General features: G+C 60.2%; 2 long non-coding RNA genes across 2 annotated transcripts; both read right to left on the minus strand.

Moving 5' to 3' along the window:
- Positions 1–3747: 3747 nt before the first annotated feature.
- On the minus strand, positions 3748–6711 carry LOC131501117 (uncharacterized). The gene is made up of 3 exons (XR_009256648.1): positions 5753–6711; positions 5277–5468; positions 3748–5182 (listed from the first exon to the last, which is right to left on the minus strand). It is a non-coding gene; the product is annotated as an uncharacterized LOC131501117 (long non-coding RNA).
- A 95-nt stretch (positions 6712–6806) lies between these two features.
- On the minus strand, positions 6807–9647 carry LOC131501118 (uncharacterized). The gene is made up of 3 exons (XR_009256649.1): positions 9426–9647; positions 8205–8292; positions 6807–7161 (listed from the first exon to the last, which is right to left on the minus strand). It is a non-coding gene; the product is annotated as an uncharacterized LOC131501118 (long non-coding RNA).
- Between the last annotated feature and the right edge of the window lie 277 nt (positions 9648–9924).

Genomic DNA, 9924 nt, shown 5'->3' on the forward strand with positions numbered 1-9924 from the left:
GTTTCCGACGGGCCCTTTTGTCGGAACCCACAAGCCGTGTGCGGTCACACTCTCACAAACGGAAGCGTGGGGGACCTCGGCGTGTCTGTGGCCCTCCATCTCATCAGTATGGAAGCCACGGCCCAGGTCCCTCTAAGCCCCCTGAGGATGCCCACACTGTAGCCCAGCCCCTCACCTTAACTCAATTCCATCTGTAAAGACTCTGTCTCCAAACAAGGCCACGTTCAGAGGAACTAGGGACACACCTTCGGGGGGCACCATCCAGCCCGCCCCCAGGAAGGCACTGCCAGCCTCCACACACTCATGCAGCCTGGTGTGCGCCTCCCAGGCCAGTCCCTGGCAACCCCGCTCCCCCTTCGCAGCCTTCGGTGACGGCCCACGTGGGGGGCTCACACACGCCAGAGGGGAAGGGCCTCTGACCCTCACAGATCTCCTGGTGGGCCCCCCTCCTACCCCAAGTTTGGTAACGTGCTGGATCCAGTGTCAGCCTGGGTGAGGCCTGCCCCACACTGCCCTCCTGGCAGCTCTCGGCTTGAGGAGCCCCAGAGGGACGTCCCCACATGAGCATGACTTGTGAGGCCCATCGGCGATGACAGCTAGAGGCAGGAAGGAAGCTGGTGCATGCCTCCCCGGCTTATGGCCGAAAGGACCTGGGCCGGATGCCTCCCCACGAGTCCCTCCACCAAAACTCTGACGCTTCGAGGTGACTCTGGTCTCTGAGAAGGCGAGAATGGGACCAGACCTTGCCCCTCCCCCACAGGCCTGCCAGGCTCTGGGCGGGGCCTCCCCGGGGACTGGCGCCCAGGCCTGCAGGCGTCCCCCTGCGGCTCCCAGCTCCCAGCTGACAACCCTACAGGCTTCGGAGGAGCCGCCTGGGCTCCTCTGCCGGAAGTTACATTAGGAATTTCATCTCTTCCTTACAGACCTGTTCAGAGTGCCTATTTCTGCTTGACACAGTTTTGGTGGTTTCTGTCTTTCCAGGAATCTATACATCTGATCCGGTGACGGTCAGTATGCGGTTTTCACCACACCCCCTTGTGACCTCCTCTAAGTCGGCGTAAGGCCTGCGGGCAGCCTGGCCTCATTCCTAACTTACAGCAAAGAGGTCAGGAAGTCGTCCCCCACAGTGCTGTGCATCTGTGCTGCACACTCTCTTTCTTTCTTTTTTTTTTTTTTTTTTTTTTTAATTTTTTTTTTCAACGTTTTTTATTTATTTTTGGGACAGAGAGAGAGACAGAGCATGAACGGGGGAGGGGCAGAGAGAGAGGGAGACACAGAATCGGAAACAGGCTCCAGGCTCCGAGCCGTCAGCCCAGAGCCCGACGCGGGGCTCGAACTCACGGACCGCGAGATCGTGACCTGGCTGAAGTCGGACGCTTAACCGACTGCGCCACCCAGGCGCCCCTGCACACTCTCTTTCAAGTTCAAGAAATGACGTGCCATATTCCTAATTTTCTGAGGGTTTTTATCATAAACTGGTGTGGAAAATTAAATACTTTTCAGCATCAACTCATAAATAAGTAGTACCGACTCTCAGATATAAAATTATATTACTAAATCCCTAATAATGATGCACATGTTTATCAATGCCTATCTCTAGGATACAAATATCTATAAATATAAATAAAATTCATTTTATCAACAACGGTATTCTGATTTTCTGTATTTTTCCCTACTTTCGCTCTACTTGTTCGGCGTGTTGGAGGGGTGTGTTCAAGTCCCCACAGACATCCCCAGCTCTGTCCTGAAAGTCACCTGTCACGTCCAGGGCCAGGTCATGCAACAAGAGCCGGCTGTTAGCATCTTGTCAGAGATTCTCCGACCACTGGCTCAAACGCCAGGGTGGACACCACAGCGGTGACATCTCCCCTTGGGGCTGTCACTTGAAGAAAGCCAGCAACACGCTTTAAACCTGCAAGCTCTACACCATCTCCCCAGGCCTTGCTTTCAATATTTATTCATTTTCTTAATTTCTAGTGAGCTTTTTTGTTTGGTTCGGTCTGGGTTTGTTTTCTTGTGTCCTTTTAACTATCAAGGCAACCCGTGCTAGGGTGAGAAGCTCGGGAACCCCAGGGACAGGGGAGGAACTGTATCTGACTCTGACCAAAGCCTACAGACATTTCAGAGAGGGTGGCATGTTCGCACGGTCACGGGGCCAGAGCAGCCCTGGTCCTCGGGTTGGAACCACAGGGTCCTGGGTGGGGACAGCCCCGTGTCCTGGGCTTACCTGCATTCTCACGGTGCCTCTCGGCCTCTGACAGTGAAAAAAGACAAAGGGCAAAAACCACGGAAATCACATGGATGTGAGTCTGGAGAGAAGGAACCCGTCTGTGTTCTCAGCTCTATTTTCCGACTGTGACCCAAACATCTGCTCCCCTGAAGTCGTCCCCCGTCCCTGGCTGTGAGAGGGGGATGCATGAAGCAAAGACTCCGCAGAGCCAACCTCCAGGGCCGACGGGCCCCTCATAACAAAGGGGACCCATGTCCCTGGGGTCTGTGTCCTGTCCAGACGGCTCGAGGACAGGAAGGTGACCGGGGCCAGCCCAAAAGCCGGTGTGTGGCCACCACTGGGAAGGGGCAGATGCTGGCCCACTTGGGGCGCGCAGGAAGGGCGTGTGAGACCCTGCAGGCATCCCCGGAGGACCAGCCCGTCCTCCACCTGGGGCGTCCTCGGGTGAGCGAGTCAAGCCACCACCCCGCTCCCACTCCTGCTGATAACGGCGCCTGCTAGGAGCCCACACCAGCAACTTCCGCCACAGATTACGTCCAAGGCCGACAACAGAGGAACGCGTGCCCTGCCAGGTTCCAGACTCCACTGGCCAGGGCCTGACTGAGCCCGCGTGAGCCCCCCCACTCGCCCCCTCCCTCCACAGCGTGTCCAGCTGCCCGGCGATCCCTCCACATCCGGTCCAAACGCCTGACGCACCAGCCCGCCTCCCAGTCCCCCACCGTCCTCACAGCCTTCCCCAGCACTTGCCGCGAACCCCACCCCAAAGCATGTCGCCAGCCAGGGCTCCAGCTGCCCCGCCCGGCCGCCCCACCTGCCTCATCCCCGCTCACGGGGCTCTAGGACACGCTCCCCTTCCTGGCGGACCCCTACTCACGCTCCTCTTCTCGGAGAGACGGCCCGACGCCCCTCAGCGTAGAGTCCGCGAGTTTCCGCCGTGGTCCCCTGGCTTCGGCTCAGGAGCCAAGGAGGCGCCATCTGGGCCGACTCCCCGCCTCCTGCTGCCAGAGCGCCAACGCTGCGCCTGCGCACAGCCTGGAGCCGGCGGCAGCGTGCGGACAGTGCGGCTGCGCGACGGGGGAGCCTCGAGGCCAACTGCGAGGCCTGCAGCTGCGCCTGCGCACGGCCTCGAGCAGGCGGCTGCGCGACGGGGGAGCCTCGAGGCCAACAGCGGGAGCCTGCAGCTGCGCCTGCGCACAACCTCCAGCAGGCAGCGCCAGGCGGCCGCGAGAGATGCGCTGTCGGTGGCAGTGGCCTGTGGCTGTGCCTGGGCACAGCCGTCTCCCCTCCCCAGGAAGCTCCGCTGCGGCCACCCGCGTTCCCGGGGCCACCCTGCCCGGCACGGGGCCGAGTGGAGAGCGAGCAGAGCCGGGCTGGTCTCCCCGCGAACCCCGTGTGCCGCTCGAGCCGCGGTTGCTCGGCTCGGCCTGTGCAGACTGCAGGCGGAGTCCGCCTCTCGCCCACCCGTAAGGGCCCAGGAAGCGCCGGGTGGCAGAGGAGACTCGAGTTCTGGCCCCGCTAGGAATAAATGACATAGAATAACTATGCCGTAGTGACATTTCATGCGGAGCGCAATAAATGCGAATTTCCAGATGAAGCGGCTACAGTGGGGGGCGGGACCCTAACCACACCGGTTCCACGGAAGAAAAAAGCCTCCAGCGAACCGCAGCCCCCAACAAAAACGGGCCCTAATGACTCCACAGATGAACTCCACCACATGTCTAGGGACCAGATGGTCACAGCTTGCCCGGTTGTTCCGGCACCCTGAAGTGGAGGGGCACACGCTAAACTGTGCCGGCCAGTGGAGCCCCGCCCAGGAGTGCTGACCCCAGCCCCCTCCTAGAAGGCCGGCCGGCAGAGCCCCACCGCAACGGGAGCTCTGACCCCCAGACCCTACTGGAAGGTGCAATGGGTGGGAAGACAGACATGGTGACCACGTGCGGGACTGACGCCCAGATGCCACGGCCCGCCTGGTTGCTGGGAAATCCATTTGTGAAAGTCACTCTTGACAGACCCAAAGAGAAAAATCACATGCTTTCTCCCCATAGGTGCACAAAAAGCCTCTGGCAAAATTTAACACCCATTCCTGATAAAAGTACAAACAGTAAGGAAAATAGGAAGTGACAGCCGCTTTCTTAACATAGTAACAGAGCCTTTTCTAAAGTCTCCACCTCACTGAAGCAGACGCTGGTGTCATTAGGGGCAAGATGAGGACTATGCTTGCCTTCATCGCCCGCCAGCCCGGCCCTGGAGGCCTCAGCCGCTGCAGTCAGACACAGGGAACCCGTCAGGGCCCCGAGAACAGAGCCCAAAGCCAGCTGTGTCCATTTGCAAAGGCTAAACTGACGTACCTGTTAAACGCTGGAACAGTAATATGCAGTAAACTTTTCACGATGAGGGGATGTCCCACAAGCTCAGTGTCGGAAACCCGCCAAGCCCGTGCGGCCGCCAAGCACTGGGAATGGGGCGAATGTGGCGGAATTGTGAGCCTTTGGTCTCATTTCATCTCATCTGTACACGCGAGCTTAGCCACATGGGACTCCAGACCAGGCAGCGAGTGTAGCACCAGGCCATGAACAGGGAGGAAACAGACTCAAAGGATAAACGAACTCAGTAAGGCTAAAACTAACACACAAAAACCAAAAGTCCTCATAGCTGCACAGTCACCAGTTGGAGGATGGAATGGCAGAGGGACCCCGGCAACGATGGCAAGCAAGAAGGTGAGGTACTCGGAAAGGCCCCCGGGAGCAGTGGGAGTCCTTCCCGGGACAGAGAACCGAAGACCTGTGAATGCAGACTGCAGAGTAGAGACCATGTATCGTTGCAGCAACACGAACGGCCGCCCCGGCGGCAGCACACCCTGGTGTGGGGAACACACCCCGACATATTCCACTCTGCAGATTCAGGTGTGAGAAGGAGAAAGCAAACGCAGGAACACGTGAACGTTTGGGCGACCTGCCAGAAAAGAACACAGGGATCCGCTGTACTGTTTTTCACAACTTTTCTCTAAAAGTGAGATGAATTCAAAATCAAAAAATAATTTACGAACACCCATGTCCTGGGCCCAGGTGCTCCCTGGCAGGAACTCAGATCACGCTTGGTCTGTGAGGGTACCTTCTGCTCGTTCCGGCCTTTGTGATTACGTCCTGAAAGTCTCCCGACGGCTTCTCACGCAGCCACTGAGAAGAACCCAGCAGCTCCGGACACACTGATGCTGTGCAATCCCCACGGCGTCCTGGGGCTGAGGGAGGAGGGCAGATGATGCACGGGGCCTCTGCACGCGTACAGCATCCCCGGGATGCCCGGCCTCGCGACCCACCACCACTGGGCTGGAGGTGGTGGCATTGAGCTTGGGAAAAGCCACATTTCTGTGCGTTTCTCTCAAATCTAATTTTTTTTAATATAAATGGTTTTTCAATACTGTCAAATGGAAGAGGGCACAGCTGGGACCTGCACTAGGTTGAACCCTCCCACGAAATGATATGTCTCAGTCCTGACCCTGGGGATCGCAGCATGGGGCCTTACTTGGAAACAGGGCCACTGCAGGCACCATCAGTAAGAGGGGGTCAGTGACCAGCTAGAGTCGGTGACTCCCACCCCAACAAGAGAGCAACGCCGTGTGCCCCTGGAGGCAGAGAAGGGGTGACGCATCCACCAACCAAGGGACGGCGAGTATGTCTGGCACCACCAGAGGCTGGAAGATGCACAGGGTGCCCCCCCAAAGGCAGCACGGCCCCGCGACACCTCAGTTTAGGGCTTGCGGCCTGCAGGCTGAGAGGGATGCCTGCGGGTTGAGCCCTGAGTCTGTGGCTTCGTTAGGGCAGCCCCAGGAAAGTAATAAGACCCTAAAGACAAACAGAAATTCCTGAGTCCACGGTGGGCCCAGCGTCCAGGAACCCTCCATTGGCCAGGGACACCCCCTCCTCCGTCCCTGTCACAGGATGTGGAACGGGTCCTCCCTGCTGTAGCGAGAAACCACCTCTGGCTTGTTCAGCGCAAACACGATTTCCACAGGTCGCCGGGACACGCAGGAGGCTCCACGAAGGAAACGCGCAGGAGGCACCAGAAGCTCAGAGGAGCTACAGATGCGGGTCCGCCACCCACAGCACCGAGGACGGGGCATGTGGTGACCAGAGAGCAGAGGACAGTGACCGGCACGCGTCCCAGTGGCCGCAGTGGCTGCCGGCACAGTGGAGCAGGAGTAGCCGTGTCAGCCCGAGGGTCTCACAGGTGTGCAGGCCGGCGGCCTCGGGGTGGGCATCACGCGGCTGCAGGAGCGGAAGCCGACGCCCAGGCGAACGCCGCTCATTCTGCGGTCCTAGACATGGACACATGCAGCACCCCAGCCACAAGGGCTCACCAGGCGCCCCACTGTGTCTTCACAGCCGCGACCTGACTCCAACGGGACAGCCGGCGTCTCAGCCCCCATCCCGAGGGGACGTGGGGTGGACACGACCATACCCAGAGCTGGTGGTGGAACCAGGCTCTCCTCCCCCTCCCTGCTGGCCCTGAGCGGAGGCCAGGGCAGACCGCTCTGCCCTTCCCAGAAGGAGCAACCCTAAAGCCACAGAGGGTCGGCCCGAGGTGCCCCCGCCCCCGCCCCCGGACTGGCAGTCACACCGGCATTGTGGCAGCAGGGCTCTGAGCAGCACAGGGGGGATCCGCGCTGTGGAGACAGGAGCCACAGGCTCCGACACGGAAAACCCAAACGAGCCTGTGGACGCGGTGGAGCCGAGGCATCAGCGAACTCATGGCTCTGGTGGGAGCGGTGGTAGACGTAGGCACACGGAAGCGTGTACTTTCTCAAATCCGCGTCTGCCAGAGGCACCAGGACAGAGGGGACGGGCGGAGGATCTCAACACCGGAGTCCCGGACAACAAGGAAGGACGCGTCCAGGACAGGCTCCCACTGGCCATGGCCCAGGCAGCCGGAGCCTGAAAGTACGAGGAAATCACATAAATGAACGAAGAGAGTTTGACGGGAAGAGGGCACTGGCAGTTTCCAGGCTACGAGGGGAGAAGGGGCCTGGACGGTTCCTTGCTGACAGAGCACGGGGGAATCACGCCCTCCCCCATGGCACATGCCAGGCCCGCTCCTGCACGCGCACACGCACACGCACACACACACACACACACACACACACACACACCGCCTCCTGTAGCGTGGTGACGTCAGGCCGACTCAAATCCGGGGACCCACTGGGCAGAGCCTGAGCTCTCCAGAAATAAATGAGATGCAGCAGCGTCAACCTCTTGGCCCAGGGCCCACTCCATGAGCGCCCCAGCTTGCACAGGGTCCACACGTGGCAGCTGGTGGGTGTCACAGAGCTGATCCCCTTCCCCAAAGGACCCTACAGCGTGGATTAACTTCTCTATTGACTCTGCTTTGGAGTTTTCCTAAGAATTTAGTGACCTTCCCTTGGCACAGAGAATGACCTCAGATTCCAGGAGGGGGTCCTGACCCGGAGGAAAGACTCCCGATGACTTTGCTGCTCCAGGCAAGAGCCTTGCCCTCAGACAGGTCTGCGTGGGGAGCATCAGGAGGCGGGCCACCCCGTGCAAGGCTCTGGCGGGGAACTCAGAGCACACAGAGCCGAGAGGGACCAAGGTGGGCACGTGGCAGGGGTTCTGGGCTGACGGTGCCACTGTCCCGGGGCACCCCCCACCCCTCCCCCAGCCAAGATGGGCACCTATCATGGTGTTTCCAGGGGCCGCTTCCTACCCCACTGGTTCCGGTGGTGCTGGACAGGACCCCCGAGGCCTGGCCCCTTGCTGTGGCCAGAGGGGTGAACAAGGTACCCTGGGTCCGTGAAGGGAGGCCTCCCCAGAGCCCAAGCTCCAGCGCAGGCTGCCCGTGGGCCTGAACTCAAGGCCCGTTTGGATTCCAGAGAGCGTGTCTCCGTGACCCACATGTGCAGGCCACGCAGGGCTGCTACCCTGAGGGGACGTACCCCAGCCCCATCCTGCCACTTGCTTACCCGAAAGCTGCCTGGTGAGATTCAAATTCACTTCTCTTCTTTGTGTGTATTTTCTCTGGAGCCCGACCCATGGGCTTTTCTGCATTCTCTTTGAGATAAAAATCAAAAACAAATCTTTAAAGGCCATCTCCAAAAACCACAGAATGGCTGGAATTAAATAAACATAAAGCTTGTGGTTTTCCTCTCAGGAACTTCCTGCCTAACTGAAATGCACTGAATCAGCAGCACCTCAGAGCCCAGGCGGAGGCTCCCAGGACCCCGGGCTCAGCCTTGGGGCAGGGGCCACACCCAAAGGTGACCACGTCCCACCCTAGTGAGCCCCGGCCAGCCCTGCTGGCCTAGTGCAGCGCAGACGTGGGAGTAGCTTCCCATTCGAGAGGAACTTCACTGAGGCCTGAGCACCATCAACACAGTGTGAGCCGATCAGGGTCCCCCAAATATTCATGTCCACAGAGGAGAGGCTCCGGGCAAAGACAGCTTATTACGCCCACGGGTGGCAGAGAAGGGCCCACGGACACAGGGCACAGGAAGCACCAGAGTGTTGGGGGCAGAGGCCTGAGTTGGGGCGGCAGGCTGCAGGCTTGAGATTCGAACGGGCTTGGGCACGACCGCCCGCTGCTGCCCAGTCCCTGGCCCTGGTGATCTAGGACACGGGGAACGCCCGCGCTGTGTGGGAGGTGGACAAGGGGCGGTGGGGCCATGGACGCAGGACTGTCCAGTTCCACAGGAGGCTCCAAACTTCCCCCTCCTCCCACCCGAGAACCTCCCACGTCAGAAAGGAGGCCACTGAGCTGCTGTCACTCGGGGCACGACCAACACAACGTGTGCGCTTTTCTCCTGACATCAGCCGAGTCTGCCGCTCTCCGGACACCAGCCGGGGGTCCTGCGACTGAACTCAATCCCGATACCAACCGCCAACGTCAGTGCAGACCCCCCGGGCTGAGGGGCCCCTCGAGACTCCCCCATGTCAGGTGCCACAGTATCAGGTCACCCGGAGAGTTTGGGGGTTTCTTATGAAGGATAAGACTCGGGAACAGGGATGGAAGAGACACACAGGGCAAGGGGTGGGGAAGGGGCTCGGAGCCTCCAGGCCCTGCGGGGGGGGGGGGGGGGGGTAGGGGGGCGGGGAGATGTGGGGGGGGGGGGAGGCACCACCCTCCCGGCACCTCAATGTGTCCCTTCTCCCCAGGAGCCCAGGGGCTGTTAAGGCGGTTTCATTACAGAAGCGCGATTGATCGCATCACCGGAGGCTGGGCGTCAATCCCCATCACTTTGCTCCTCCACTGGTCTCTCTGGGAGCAGCCCCCAGGCGTCTCAGCAGCAAGCCAAAGAGCCTCACCCGCCCCAGGGGCCAGTGCCTGGGGACAAAGATCAAATGTCGACTTTTTATCATCCCACAGGCCTCTTCCCACGAACATCCTTCAGCTGTCTTGAAAGCCGAGGTCCGGGAACAACTTTTTTGATCCGCAGGCGCAGAGCGGCGGCCCCAACGCAGCCTGTGCGCAGACGCGTGGCTCTGCTCGCGGCCTCCCTGCAGGCGGCTCGTGGAAAGCAGGGCCAGGCGGGGGCAGACACCCGCATCTCCGGGAGGGGCCCCAGGAGGAGACGCAGGGAACCACGCAGACCCAACCCGCCCCACAGACCGATCCGCGGAGCCGCCCCGCGACCACCCCCGCACACGAGGACCTGTGCCGCAGTGTCCACAGCAGGGCAGAGTCCG

The sequence above is a fragment of the Neofelis nebulosa genome, chromosome 18, assembly GCF_028018385.1.
Source record: "Neofelis nebulosa isolate mNeoNeb1 chromosome 18, mNeoNeb1.pri, whole genome shotgun sequence".
In the NCBI taxonomy this organism is placed as follows: Eukaryota; Metazoa; Chordata; class Mammalia; order Carnivora; family Felidae; genus Neofelis; species Neofelis nebulosa.